Source organism: Dama dama, chromosome 15 (genome assembly GCF_033118175.1).
Source record: "Dama dama isolate Ldn47 chromosome 15, ASM3311817v1, whole genome shotgun sequence".
Lineage (NCBI taxonomy): Eukaryota > Metazoa > Chordata > Mammalia > Artiodactyla > Cervidae > Dama > Dama dama.
In genome coordinates, this window is record NC_083695.1 from 26019746 (window position 1) to 26035532 (window position 15787).

The following is a 15787-nucleotide window of genomic DNA, read 5'->3' on the forward strand; positions in this document are numbered from 1 at the left end:
CTCACTATGGCACATAAAGTGATATTTAGAGGAACATTTGTGAACCTGCCCCCAATGTTTCTAAAGATATAAAAGTATATAGCGTGAAGTTTAGCCATGGAGAAGACTCCTTTTTCTAATTGTTATGCTCTGTCAAATTTGTTAAAGTTCCCCAGTGAGCTGTGCATTGCACTATATATTCATCCATTGAGTGTATATTTATTGTCTCCTGTATGCTAGATTCTTTGTTATGTTTCCCAAATTAGATGTTAGACCAGAAAGCATTTCCATGTCCACTGTGGAAATGGACTGTCCATGAACAGTGGACACAGAAATAGACTGAGCATATCCAAGAACGTAAAACGCTCAGAAGTGGTTTAAGCACTGCTGCTTGTGGTAAGCAGTCTGTAAAATGGCTCAGTGACCTTGTTCCTGATATTTATACTCTGCCTTTAAAGTAATTTAGGAATCCATTGGACTTAGTAACACCCTTCTAACAAATTGAATATAGCAAAAATGCTGGTAGACCGCTTCAGAAATGGTTAGGTTATACAAAAACATGGACTTCCATCCTAGAGTCTCCCTTTCTCCATTCTCTGCCTTGTTTGAATTGCCTGCTCTGAGGAGAGAGAGGTGCCATGTTGGGAGAATACTCAGGCAGCACATGGGGAGGCCCCTGTGGCAAGAGACTGAAGCCTCCTGCCAAAAGCCACGTGAGTGAGTCCAGCCCTGGTTGGGACTTGGGTGAGGGCAGCCCAGGCCGACAGCAAGACTGCAAACTCATGAGAGACCTTGAGCAAGGACTACCCAGCAAGACTACTCCAGATTCTTGCTCTCAGAAACCAGAGGACAGTAAATGCTGTCATCTCAATTTGCTAACCTTTAAGGTAACTTTCTTTCTTTTAATTTAGCAATAGATATCTAATATAGAGAGGATAAGCTTTGCTATACTTCTGAATTTTTAAGGGGGCAGAGTCATGAAATGGTCATTTGTAGAAGGATCATAAAATGGGAGGAAACATGCCATAGAAGACTGAGTTGGTACTGATAAGAAATGTTTGTCCATTCACTCTTGATATGTATTGTGTGAGTAATTCTAAATCAAATGAAAGTTTAGCCACTGAAGTTTCAGGGCTTAGAAAGATGTCTGATGAAGAAAAGCATGATCCAAAACTTTTGGCCACAAAATATCTGATTATGAAATCTTACTGAGGACATTTCAAAAAAAAAAAAAAATCAGTTAACAACAAAACCAAATATAACTATTTGCCCATTGCCTTATTTGATATGATAAAGGTAGCTGTGTGAGTGAGTATTTCTTCTTCCTGGTATCTTCAGATACATTTCTTTTGTAAATAAATGAATTATGACTGCAACAACTATACAAGGTAGAATAGAATAATTTAAAGGGTCTGCAAAATTCTATTTAACACACTCAGATAAAATCTTTTCAAGATAAAACAGCAAAGCAGGAGACAGAATGTGCAAGGCAGCACCCGAGACTGGGAGATTTGCAGGCACGCCTACACAGTCTTTGCTCAGTCACACAGGATGCACCTCATCTCTGGGTTATGAACCATCAAGATATAGGCAAGAAACTGTGGTTTTAGAAGAGTTAACACAAAAGATTCTAGCAGAGTCTTTTATGCCCCACTAGTCTTATAATCAAACCAAGATAGGAAATCAGTGAAATCAGTGTAAGCCATGAATCAATACATCCCTAAACAAGGTAAATAAGCTGGCCCTGGGTGCGACCAGGAGGACTTCATATTTTAGACAATGCATTATATTATAAATTACTACTAATCCATTATCTTTGTCATACCCAAGTCAACACCAGACTTCCAGATGTCCCTGGGGATAAGTATGGATCTGTCCCAATCTTTCTGTGTGGTAACTCTATTTTATATAAAGGCCATTAAACACACAGGCCAAAAAATAAAACAATCTTTTTGTATACAATATAACATATACACTATACATATATAGTTATATTAATACTACATATAATAAATTATATAATAAGATAATATCTCTGTATATAACATACTATCATAAATGGTATAAAATATTCATATATGTATATGTGTGTATTTATCACCTTTATATATGCATATTCATAATAGGCATAATAGGTAATATTACTATGTGACATGAAATCTAGTTTCCTAACAATGACAAAAGACATGGCGAACAAAGACAATAAATAAATACAAATAATTAAACATAAACTGATAGCAATACAATCAGACAAAGTTTTAAAGTTCTGGGATGACATACTTAAGTTCACAATAGTTTAAGCTAGCTGGCTGGAACTAGTATACCAGTATCTTCTGGACAGGATAGTGACTTGCTTTCTTTATCATGTGACTGACTGAATTATTCTCTTTGTCTAAATGTACTCCAGGCTCCTTTTAGAATTATTTTTTCTTGCAATCCTCTGACTTTTTGTTCTAATTTGAATCAATTGTTTTCTAGACCTGCTAGAGGTCTGCCATCTTGTCATTTTGTTCATTACATTTCTTATTTAGATTCACTATTTGAATTCTTCACATTTCACTATTTCTGCTTTTCCTCCCTTGTTTTGTTTGAATATATTTTCAAGTCATTTCTCAAAAAGGGTTTGTGCACCTTAAATATTCTGGGTTCCTATGCATGCAAAAAGGTTTTTATTTTGCCACATATTTTGGATGAAAATGGCATTCTAAATTCAAATTAATGTCCTGACTGAAAGAGAGGCTTTTACTTCATTATTTCCCAGAATTCAGTGACTCAACATGCAAGGTGGAACCTCCCTCCCTGATGGTCATGTCTGCACTGCCTGTGCATACTCTGGATTGAGGTGTTTGCTGCTCTTTTCCATCTATTTGAATGTTTCCAGCTTCTTTCTATCTACTGGATTTTGTTTTTCTCTGATGAGGCAACACTCATTGTAGTTGCCATTATGGGCTTAATCCCTTCTGTTTTCTTTTACTGTTTTTTAACAGTGATCTTAAAACTAGGGTGATGTAGAAACATCTTGTGAATATGCCTTCTTGCTAACATTTTTAACAGATGAAAAATGGAAAACAAAACAAAACAAACACATCATTAGTCCCTTGTCTCAAAATTATTTGACTGTAATTGTGAAGATAGGATGAATACATTAATAAACACAAATAATGAAGAAACAATAACTGTTTACATACAGAAGTAGTTGACAGAAGGAAAATAAATAAATAAGGTAGGGGAGATGGTAAGAGAAGTACAATATTTTGCACTTCTTCCTTTAGTTACTGCTTCCTCCCTCAAAAATGTTTTTTTGTTAATATCAGTAATCTAATTCCTCTTTCTAGTTAATCAAAATGTTGAGGCAAGTCATAAAAGAATGTGTCTTTAACCTCTGTTAAATCACTATCACCTATAATCAAAATAGACTTTAGAATATCTGGAAGCTTAAAGAAATACTGGCAGCAGTGTTTATAATAAATGATACCTTTAAAAATCCTTATATCAGCAGAGAAATTTTATAATATAAATTGTTCACTTAACTTTAACTGCTACAGATTTTGGCAGACAGTAAAATTAAATGGTGGATGATCACCAGAATATATTATACTTTCTAAGATACTCCTGGATTACTAATACATTCCAGGAGAAGAAACTAATTCACAGATCCTTAGGCTATTATACAGGATTGTTAAATACTAATACTTTCTTTTGTAATTGACAAAAAGGAAGTTGTAAATTACCATGAGTTGAAAATTTAATATGTGAAATGAAAATGTATGTCAGCAAAAATGTGCATGGGCACATGGTGGAAATGACTTTCCATTTGCCCCAAATCTCTTTGGGGCTTCCCCAGTGGCTCAGCAGTTAAAGAATCCATCTGCAATGCAGGAGACACAGGAGAAGTGTGCTTGATCCCTGGGTTGGGAAGATCCCTTGAAGAAGGAAATGGCAATCACTCTAGTATTCTTGCCTGATAAATACCATGGACAGAGGAGCCTGGCAGGCTACACTTCAATGGGTCACACAGAGTCATACGTGACTGAGCGACTAAGCACACACAAGGTCTTTTTTACTTTTCTTGAATCACCCTTACTGAGCTGGTTAAACTGGACACATGATCAGTGTTTCCTGATACTTTTTTATTTCACTTAATTCTATTCCTAGCACTGTTACCCTAATTGTGGCTATCATTTAAAATATATATTCCTAAGTATTCCCCAAGTTTACAGTCTTCACCAAGAGATGAAATAACCTTTAATTCACCCAATCATGACAAATGACTTAACGTATGGACTTTACTTGAAAATATTCTCATCTATTAATAAAGTTTGTAGATAACACTGTCATTTGAAAATGTTGGTCTGCTGAAATTGTAAACACAATTTTGCCTTCTCTTGGCAATAGCTATAGGAACTGTGCAGGCTTCACTGGTAGCTCAGACGGTAAAGAATCTGCCTGCAATGTAGGAGACCCAGGTTAGATCCTGGGTCAGGAAGATCCCTTGGTGAAGGGAATGCCTACCCACTCCAGTATTCTTGCCTGGAGAATTACATGGACAAAGGAGCCTGGTGGGCTACAGTCTATGGGATCACAAAGAATCAGACATGACTGAACAACTAACATAGGGATGGTACATGTTAGAAATGCATAATCCTATATTTACGACACTCATTCTTGTCTCAGAAACTTGTCAATATCATCATGTCCATTGGGACCATGCCCACCTAACCAGAATTTCATTTGAGGAATCCCAGGAAATGAACATGCAGGACAGCCGGGAAGGAGAGCCTGGGAATGAAATAGCTAAAAGTATTGTCAGTTAAGGTCTGCTGTGTGCATGTGTGCTGTCACAGTCGTGTCCAACTCTTTGCAACCCTATGGACTATAGCCCACCAGGCTCCTCTGTCCATGGGATTTTCCAGCAAGAGTACTGGAGTGGGTCACTACTTCCTCTTCCAGGGGCATATTCCAGATCTGTGGAACAAAACTGTGTCTCCTGCATTGTAGGTGGATTCTTTATCACTGAGTCACCTAGGAAGCCCCTAAGCCCTGCTGTCTACAGCAACTGCTGCTGATGTTGCTGTTAAGTCGCTTCAGTCGTGTCCGACTCTGTGCGACCCCATAGACAGCAGCCCACCAGGCTTCCCCATTCCTGCACCTACTCAACACCAAAATAAATGCAGATTGATTCATACATTCAACTTCACATGGCTTATGTTCTCTCCAAAGCCAGAAGAAGAAAATCTGAGCAATGCAACACCTCAGTTTATTTTCTAGATTCAGTGACCTTGGACTTCAAATTTAGTTTTATAGATAAGTCTATAAAAGTTTTAGCAGCTCACATCAATAACTATATAACTAGACTTTCCAGGTCACATATAAAGATCTCTAAAAAAGTAAAATTAACCTGTCTTTACAACTGAGGGCTATTAATAGATGAAATAGATACTTGTAACACTGAAGGGAGCTATGTCATTAGTTTCATAATTGAACTTTCGAGATGGAGGAGAAGAAAGGAGATCCCTGCCAGAAACTGGCTACATTTTTACAAACATAAACATTACAATTTATAAAACATTTTACAATAATTCTATTATAAAGAGACTTAATTGTGGAATTACCTAGGTGATAAAATCCTAGGCTAGAGCTCCCTAAGAACGGTGCTGTGGAATAAAGGTATGTTTTAGGGGGTTCAGTCAGTTCAGTTCAGTCGCTCAGTCGTGTCCGACTCTTTGCGACCCCATGAATCGCAGCACTGGAGTGCTAATATATTGTTGCCCATGGTCCTCAGAAAGACTGGGAAAGACCTAAGATTGCTTATGACCCCAGAGCCTCTGACTCCCTCAAGCCTTGAAAAGTCACTTCTCTTTTCCTAGCGGCTGTGCAAATGCTATGATTTTATTTATTTTATTTTTAATTAATTAATTTATTTTAATTGGAGGCTAATTACTTTATAATATTGTAGTGGTTTTTGCCATCATTGACATGAATCAGCCATGGGTGTATGCGTGTTCCCCATCCTGAGTCCCCCGCCCACCTCCCGCCCCATCCCATCCTTCAGGGTCATCCCAGTGCACCAGCCCTGAGCACCCTGTCTCATGCACTGAACCTGGACTGGTGATCTGTTTCACATATGATAATATACATGTTTCAATGCTATTCTCTCAAATCATCCCACCCTCGCCTTCTCCTACAGAGTCCAAAAGATAGTTCTTTACATCTGTGTCTCTTTTGCTGTCTCACATATAGGGTCATTGCTACCATCTTTCTAAATCCCATATATATGTGTTAATTATGTATGTGGTGTTTTTCTTTCTGACTTACTTCACTCTGTATAATAGGCTCTAGTTTCAACCACCTCATTAGGACTGATTAAAATGCATTCTTTTTAATGTCTGAGTGATATTCCATTGTGTATATGTACCACAACTTTCTTATCCAATTGTCTGTTGATGGACATCTAGCTTGCTTCCAGGTCCTGGCTATTGTAAACAGTGCTGCGATGAACAGTGAGATACACGTGTCTCCTTCAATTTTGGTTTCCTCAGTGTTTATGCCCAGCAGTGGGATTGCTGGGTCATATGGCAGTTCTATTTCCAGTTTTTTAAAGGAATCTCCACACTGTTCTCCATAGTGGCTGTATTAGTCTGCATTCCCACCAACAGTGTAAGAGGGTTCCCTTCTCTCCACACCCTCTCCAGCATTTATTGTTTGTAGACTTTTGGATAGCAGCCATTCTAACTGGCGTGTAATGGTACCTCATTGTGGTTTTGATATGCATTTCTCCCATAAAGAGTGATGTTGAGCATCTTTTCATGTGTTTGTTAGCCATCTGTATGTCTTTTTTGGAGAAATGTCTGTGTAGTTCTTTGACCCATTTTTTTCACTGGGTCATTTATTCTTCTGGAATTGAGCTTCAAGAGTTGCTTGTATATTTTTGAGATTAATTCTTTGTCAGTTGCTTCATTTGCTATTATTTTCTCCCATTCTGAAGACTGTCTTTTCACCTTACTTATAGTTTCCTTCATTGTGCAAAAGCTTTTAAGTTTAATTAGGTCACATTTGTTTATTTTTGCTTTTATTTCCATTACTCTGGGAGGTGGGTCTAGATGATCCTGTTGTGATTTATGTCAGAGAGTGTTTTGCCTATGTTCTCCTCTAGGAGTTTTATAGTTTCTGGTCTTACATTTAGATCTTTAATCCATTTTGATTTTATTTTTATGTATGGTGTTAGAAAGTGATCTAGTTTCATTCTTTTACAAGTGGTTGACCAGATCTCCCAGCACCACTTGCTAAAGAGATTATATTTTCTCCATTGTATATTTTTGCCTCCTTTGTCAAAGATAACATGTCCATAGGTGTGTGGATTTATCTCTGGGCTTTCCAACTTGTTCCATTGATCTATATTTCTGTCTCTGTACCAGTACCATCCTGTCTTGATGACTGTAGCTTTGTAGTATAGTCTGAAGTCAGGCAGGTTGATTCCTCCAGTTCCATTCTTCTTTCTCAAGATTGCTTTGGCTATTTGAGGTTTTTTTGTATTTCCATACGAATTGTGAAATTATTTGTTCTAGTTCTGTGAAAAATACCGTTGATAGTTTGATAGGGGTTGCATTGAATCTATAGATTGCTTTTGATAGTATACTCATTTTCACTATATTGATTCTTCTGATCCATAAACATGGTATATTTCTCCAACTACTGGTGTCATCTTTGATTTCTTTCATCAGTGCTTTCTAGTTTTCTATATATAGGTCTTTTGTTTCTTTAGGTAGATTTATTCCTAAGTATTTTATTCTTGTCATTGCAATGGTGAATGGAATTGTTTCCTTAATTTCCCTTTCTGTTTTCTCATTGTTAGCGTATAGGAATGCAAGGGATTCCTGTGTGTTAATTTTATATCCTGCAACTTTACTATATTCATTGATTAGCTCTTGTAATTTTCTGGTGGGATCTTTAGGGTTTTCTATGAAGAAGATAATGTCATCTGCAAACAGTGAGAGTTTTACTTACTTTCCAATCTGGATTCCTTTTATTTCTTTTCCTTCTCTGATTTCTCCGGCCAAAACTTCCAAAACTATGTTGAGTAGTAGTGGTGAGAGTGGGCACTCATGTATTGTTTCTGATTTTAGGGGAAATGCTTTCAATTTTTCACCATTGAGGATGTTTGCTGTAGGTTTAACACATATGGCTTTTATTATGCTGAGGTATGTTCCTTATATGCCTGCTTTCTGGAGGGTTTTTATCATAAATGGATGTTGAATTTTGTCAAAGGCTTTCTCTGCATCTATTGAGATAATCATATGGTTTTTATCTTTCAATCTGTTAATGTGGTGTATCACATTGATTGATTTGAGAATATTGAAGAATCCTTGCATCCCTGGGATACCTTTTAAATATGTTGTTGGATTCTGTTTGCTAGAATTTTGTTAAGGATTTTTGCATCTATGTTCATCAGTGATATTGCCTGTAGTTTTCTTTTTTTGTGGCATCTTTGGTTTTGGTATTGGGGTGATATTGGCCTCATAGAATGAGTTGGTAAGTTTACCTTACTCTACAATTTTCTGGAAGAGTTTGAGTAGGATAGATGTTAGCTCGTTTCTAAATTTTTGGTAGAATTCAGCTGTGAAGCCATCTGGTCCTTGGCTTTTGTTTGCTGGAATATTTCTGATTACAGTTTCAATTTCCATGCTTGTGATGGGTCTGTTAAGGTTTTCTAATTTTTCCTGGCTCAGTTTCAGAAAGTTATACTTTTCTAAGAATTTGTCCATTTCTTCCAAGTCGTCCATTTTATTGGCATATAGTTGCTAATAGTAGTCTCTTATGATCTTTTTTATTTCTGTGTTTTCTGTTGTGATTTCTCCATTTTCATTTCTAATTTTGTTGATTTGATTCTTCTCCTTTTTCTTCTTGATGAGTCTGGCTAATGGTTTGTCTATTTTATTTATCTTCTCAAAAAACCAGCTTTTAGCTTTGTCAATTTTGGCTATGGTCTCCTTTGCTTCTTTTGCATTCATTTCTGACTTAATTTTTATGATTTCTTTCCTTCTACTAACCCTGGTGTTCTTTATTTCTTCTTTTTCTAGTTGCTTTAGGTGTAGAGTTAGGTTATTTATTTGATTTTTCTCTTGTTTCTTGAGGTAAGCTTGTATTGCTATGAACCTTCCCCTTAGCACTACTTTTACTGAATCCCATAGGTTTTGGGTTGTTGTGTTTTCATTTTCCTTTGTTTCTGTGCAAATTTTGATTTCTTTTTTTTTTCTTTTTTTTAATTTCTTCTATGATTTGTTGGTTATTCAGAAGCATGCTGTTTACCCTCCATATTTTTGTATTTTCATTATTTTTTTTTTTTCTGTAGTTGACATCTAACCTTATTGCATTGTGATCAGAAAAGACACCTAGAATGATTTCAATTTTTTTTTTTTTTTTAATTTAGCAAGACTAGATTTATGGCCCAGGATGTGATCTATCTTGGAGAAGGTTCTGTGTGCACTTGAGAAAAAGGTGAAACTCATTGTTTTGGGATGAAATGTTCTATAGATATCAATTAAGTCTAACTGGTCCATTGTATTATTTAAAATTTGTGTTTCCTTGCTAATTTTCTGTTTAGTTGATCTTTCCATAAGTGTGAGTGGCATTTTAAAGTTTCCCACTATTATTGTGATACTGTTAACTTCCCCTTTCATACTTGTCAGCATTTGCCTCACATATTGTGGTGCTCCTGTGTTGGCTGCATATATATCTATAATTGTTATATCTTCTTCTTGGATTGATCCTTTGATCATTATGTAGTGTCCTTCTTTGTCTCTTTACACAGCCTTTATTTTAAAGTCTATTTTATCTGATATGAGTATTGCGACTCCTGCTTTCTTTTGGTCTACATTTGAGTGAAATATCTTTTTCCAGTCTTTCAATTTCAGTCTGTATGTGTCCCTTGTTTTCAGGTGGGTCTCTTGAAGACAGCATATAGGCATCTTGTTTTTGTATCCATTCAACCAGTCTTTGTCTTTTGGTTGGGGCATTCAACCCATTTACATTTAAGGTAATTATTGATAAGTATGATCCCATTGCTATTTACTTTGTTGTTTTGGGTTCGAGTTTATACACCTTTTCTGTGATTCCTGTCTAGAGAAGATCCTTTAGCATTTGTTGAAGAGCTGGTTTGGTGGTGCTGAATTCTCTCAGCTTTTGCTTGCCTGTAAAGCTTTTGATTTCTCCTTCATATTTGAATGAGATCCTTGCTGGGTACAGTAATCTGGGTTGTAGGTTTTCTCTTTCATCACTTTAAGTATGTCCTGCCTTTCCCTTCTGGCCTGAAGAGTTTCTATTGAAAGATCAGATGTTAGCTTTATGGGAATCCCCTTGTGTGTTATTTGTTGTTTTTCCCTTGCTGCTTTTAATATTTGTTCTTTGTGTTTGATCTTCATTGATTTGATTAATATGTGTCTTGGGGTGTTTCACCTTGGGTTTATCCTGTTTGGGACTCTCTGGGTTTCTTGGACTTCAGTGGCTATTTCCTCCCCCATTTTAGGGAAGTTTTCAACCATTATCTCCTCAAGTATTCTCTCATGGACTTTCTTTTTGTCTTCTTCTTCTGGGACTCCTATGATTCAAATGTTGGGGCATTTGACATTGTCTCAGAGGCCTCTGAGGTTTTCCTCATTTCTTTTAATTCTCTCATTTTTTTCCCCTCTCTGCTTCATTTATTTCCACCATTCTATCTTCCACCTCACATATCTTATCTTCTCCCTCAGTTATTCTACTGTTGGTTCCCTCCAGAATGCTTTTGATCTCAATTATTGCATTATTCATACCAGAGAAGGCAATGGCACCCCACTCCGGTACTCTTACCTGGAGAACCCCATGGACGGAGGAGCCTGGTAGGCTGCAGTCCATGGGGTCGCTAAGAGTCGGACACAACTAAGCGACTTCACTTTTCACTTTCACTATTGCATTATTCAACATTGATTGACTCTTTTTTATTTCTTCTAGGTCCTTGTTAAACATTTCTTGCATCTTCTCAATCCTAGTCTCCAGACTATTTATCTGTAACTCCATTTTGTTTTCAAGATTTTGGATCATTTTTACTATCATTTTTCTGAATTCTTTTTCAGGTAGACTCCCTATCTCCTCCTCTTTTGTTTGGTTTGGCGGGCATTTATTATGTCCCTTTCCCTGCTGAGTATTTCTCTGCCTTTTCATCTTATTTATATTGCTGTGTTTGGGGTGGCCTTTCTGTATGCTGGAAGTTTGTGGTTCCTCCTTATTGTGGAGGTTCCTCTCTGTGGGTGGGGTTGGACAAGTGGCTTGCCAAGGATCCTGGTTAGGGGAGCTTGCATCAATGTTCTGGTGGGTGGAGCTGGATCTGTTCTCTCTGGAGTGCAATGAAGTGTCCAATAGTGAGTTTTGAGGTGTCTATGGGTTTGCTGTGACTTTTGACCACCTGTATTTTAATGCTTAGGGTTATGTTCCTGCATTTTTGGAGAATAGCTTGGTATGCTTTTCTCTGAAACTTGTTGGCTTTTGGGTGGAGCTTGGTTTCAGTGTAGGTATGGAGGCTTTTGGATGAGCTCTTTTTGATTAATGTTCCCTGGAGTCAGGAGTTTCCTGGTGTCCTCAAGTTTTGGATTTAAGCCTCCTGCCTCTGGTTTTCAGTCTTATTCTTACAGTAGCCTCAAGACTTCTCTATCCATACTGCACTGATGATAAAATTTCTAGGTTAATGGAGAAAAGATTCTCCACAGTGAGGGGCACCCAAAGAGGTTCACAGAGTTACATGGAGAAGAGATGAGGGAGGACGGTGATAGAGGGAAAAGAAGGGGAATCAAAAGGGGAGTGAGCAATCTAGCCAGTAATCAGTTCCCTATGTGCTCTCCACAGTCTGGAACACCCAGAGAAGTTCACAGAGTTACACAGAGAAGAGAAGAGGAAGTAAGGAGATAGAGGTGACCAGGAGGAGAAGAAGGGGAGTCAAAAGGAGAGAGACAGATCTAGTCAGTAATCAGTTCCCTATGTGTTCTCCATAGCCAAGAATACCCAAAGAGATTCAGAGAGTTGGGTAAAGAGAAGGGGGAGGGAAGAGATAGAGGTGACCTGGGGGAGAAAAAGCAGAGTCAAAAGGGGGAGAGGGCAATCAAGTCAGTAATCACACTCCTAAGTAAAAATGGGTACTGAATATTGGATTCTTAAAGGTACAAAATTGATAACAAATACCAAAAAGCAAAGATTAAAAATCTAGAGTACAGGTTAGACTCTCAAAAATACAATATTTAAAAAAAAAATCACAAAAATTATAAAAAATTTATATGAAATTTGCTTTAAAAATAGGGTCTTTTTTTGGCAAGGTAATAGGTTATAAAAATGAAAATTAAAGGAGTAATAAAGAATGTAAAAATTTTAAAAATTTAAAAATTATAATAGTAAAATATATCTAGGAATTTCTCTGGAGCTGCAGTGTGGGGTCAGTTCCGTTTCAGACAGTTCCTTGTTCCAGCTTATACTTCTTCTCAAGGTCTATTGTCCCCTTCCAGTGTAGTCGGTGCTTACTACAGGGTTTTAATCTGTTGCACCTGTCATTTCCAAAGTGGTTCCCTCTTCTTTGTTTATCTTGGTTTCCTCTGTTTGCAAGGCTCTTCAGTGCCTAATTTCCGCCCTGACACAAGGGGGTGGAGGTGGTCACTTATTTAGGCTCACTTGTTCAGTTGTGCTGTGGGGAGGGAGGAACACTGCAAAAACGTATCACTGGTGTGCGTGGGGAGTGCTCACAGTGTCTCAGCCACACTGGGTTTGTCCCCGCTCACGGCATGTGTGATTTCCCGGTCTGCACTGCTCAGGCTCCAGGTTGCTCTGCAGGGGAACTGTCTAAAGCGGGCCCTGGGTTGTATGCACTTTCCAGGTCTAAATCGCTCAGGTTAAGATTCTTGGCTACTCCACAAAGGCACAGACTGTGTTGGGCCTGAGTTTTGTGCCCTTCCCAGGTCCGAGCAGCTCAGACAATCAGATGTTTGGCGAGTGCACTCTCCCCAGGTGGATGGTGTGTCTTATCACCTCCCCAGTCCCAGATGCTCAGTTTCCTGGGTGCACAGTGGGAGTGCCATCACAGGGGTGCCGTGTGTCTCCTCCAGGGAGCTGATCTCTGGCTGCAGCCCTCCTGGCAGATGTCAACCATCCAAGATCCCAGGAAGACTTGGTTAGTATCTATGAGCCTGCTCATAATTTGGTAGAGGATGTCATCTCTGGGGTAGTGATTGCCCCCGTCTTTCAGCTCTGGCTGTCCCCCACCTGCCTTTCTGCCTCCAGCGGTGGATGGGTGGGTCCGCAGCCAGCTAGCTCTCCTCTGTTATTTGCTCAGTCCTCTGTTCTATGAGTGGGCCTGGCAGTGCCTTAGGTTAGAGCTTTTCATGGGAAAGTTCTCTCTCTCTCTCTTTTATTTCCCCCCCCCCCCCCTCTCTCTCTGGCTATCCCACAGTTTGGGTTACTATCTCATGTTAGCTTCCTCAGATTGCCCTCAGGGTATTCAGGCCCAGTCCTTATCCTAAGCAATGCAGTCAGCACCTACCTGTTCAGCCCCCACTGGCTGGTGGTGGATGGAGTGTCTGGGCTACTTCTCTGCTGGGAGTTGCTGTTAGGTGCATAATCTGTGTGGTTTCTTTTTTTTTTTTTCCCCTCCTGGTTATGTTGCCCTCTGAGATTCCAAAACTCCCCAAAGACCCACCAGTGAGAGGATTTCCTGGTGTTTGAAAACCTCTCCTCCTTCATGACTCCCTCCGTGGGATGGGCCTCCATCCATAACTCTTTTGTCTCTCTTTTTATCTTTTATATTTTGTCCTACCTCCTTTTGAAGACAATGGACTGCCTTTCTGGGTGCCTGGTGTCCTCCGCCAGCATTCAGAAGTTGTTTTGTGGAATTTGCTCAGCGTTCAAATGATCTTTTGATGAATTTGTGGGGGGAGAAAGTGGTCTCCCCATCCTATTCCTCTGCCATCTTCAATGCTATAATTTTAGAAGGCATTAATCTGCTCTATTACAAAGAATGTCTAGTACAGAGTAACTTAAAATGAATAAAGTCAAAGTGCCCATCTCTTTAGATTTCAAACAAAATGATACAATTTGGTATAGTATTACAGTATTTGAACAATAATATGATAGGATTACAGGCCTGTTAATACTTTGTCATTGTTGTTGTTAGAAAAAAAAAAAGAAACCACTGAATGGTCCATTTTTCCACTTTTCACAAGATTTCATAGATACATGTCTGTTTATCTTGCCACTATCTTGGTTATAGAATCACATTCACATCATAAACTCTAAAGCACATCATCTCTGAAAGATACTTAGATATAAAGTGGTGTCATAATATCTCATTTAATAAAACTACCAGGCATAAAGCATTCTTTTATGCTTATTTTTAAAATTTTCTAAGCCACCTGAAAGAAATGGGTTTGGAAACAAGCTGCTGTTTGGGTGATATGGGGGGAAGCACTTCCATTGTCCTAGTATAGATAATGACCAACCATGTTGGTAAAATTAATTTCCCTTCTCTGGGTCCTTTCACTCCCTTGTTGATGCTATTCACCTCCTCCCCCCACCACTCCCACTTCCCTTTGCTCACAAACTCCAAAGCCCTTTTTGTGCTGAGAAATCTGCCAGTATGAGAATCTAACTACGAGGCAGAATCTGTCTCCATAAAAGCTCAGAGGCCAGTACTTGCCCCTCTCTTCCTTGCTGATCACCAAGGTGTTGGCATTTTATTTAAACTCTGCTCATATGATGTGTCTGCCCAGGAAGTTGATTCAGGGACAGTGAAGCAAAAGCAGGCATTAGCTCTGGATTTATTCCAGTGGTTGAAGTATCTAGAAGTTGGTGGCAAATGAAAGTACCATCTGTGGGGTGCAGTGTCATCATGGTACGATGCCAATAATGGCATTAGATGTTCACTGAGGTCTTGGAATGGCAGCTCAAACAAAGGTTCTTTGGGAATGACCAACTGGTTCCTAAATGCAGCAACCCTTGCAGTCTGTCTGTTTGCTTAATCTCTAGCCTTCGTGTGCTTGTATGTTTGTTTATAGTTAGAGTCTGTTGTTTGCAGTCTGGAACTGAAACTGAGACTTCATTCCTAAACTGCTTACATGTAAGTTATTTTACTTCCTATCTATTCCTGACACATTAAGGCCCATAAAATAAATCTGAGTTCATTTTTTTACAGAGTATGTGAAAACAGGATCAGAAAGAAAAGTGTGATCTAATTCTCTTACTAGATAATGTCTTATTTGCCTGGAGATCATACATCTGTAGCTGATAATAGGAGTTCTAGGGTTTAAGAAGATACAAAATCTTTGCATGGTGAATATCCACACAGCAGGTCCAGATTCTTCACTTCCTCTCCCAATAACTCCTTCTCTTTAACCCATGCCAATTCACCTCTTCTATTTATAATATATCCTGCATTTAGTATCAGCTTCACAGTTTCCTATTTTACATTTTCCAGATTTGGGAATGTGTCAGCCCCTCTTAATGATTTTTGGAAATCTACCCTTAAGTCCTCTACATCGTTTCCTTCCTTGACAATAAAATTTCTTCCAATGTGTCAGAATGTATTATTTTTATTAATAAGGATGTTACTAACAGTGACACTTTAGGTTATGCCACGTACCTTTCTTAATATCTAACTGTATCAAAAAGGTCAAAATAGCCTTTGCATTACCCAGTACACATAGGAGATTTCAGTTTTTATGGCACTTTTTTTTTGACAAGTTTATATTTCCAATAACTTAAAATGGCAAGATAAGGAAGTACCCTCAGCCTCTTCCACTAGACC

The 15787-nt window shown here is 38.4% G+C and overlaps 1 protein-coding gene across 1 annotated transcript in view; it reads right to left on the bottom strand.

Moving 5' to 3' along the window:
- Positions 1-15787, bottom strand: part of CTNNA3 (catenin alpha 3) — a 1844203-nt gene that overhangs the window by 463882 nt on the left and 1364534 nt on the right. The gene's annotated exons all lie outside the window — the stretch shown is intronic.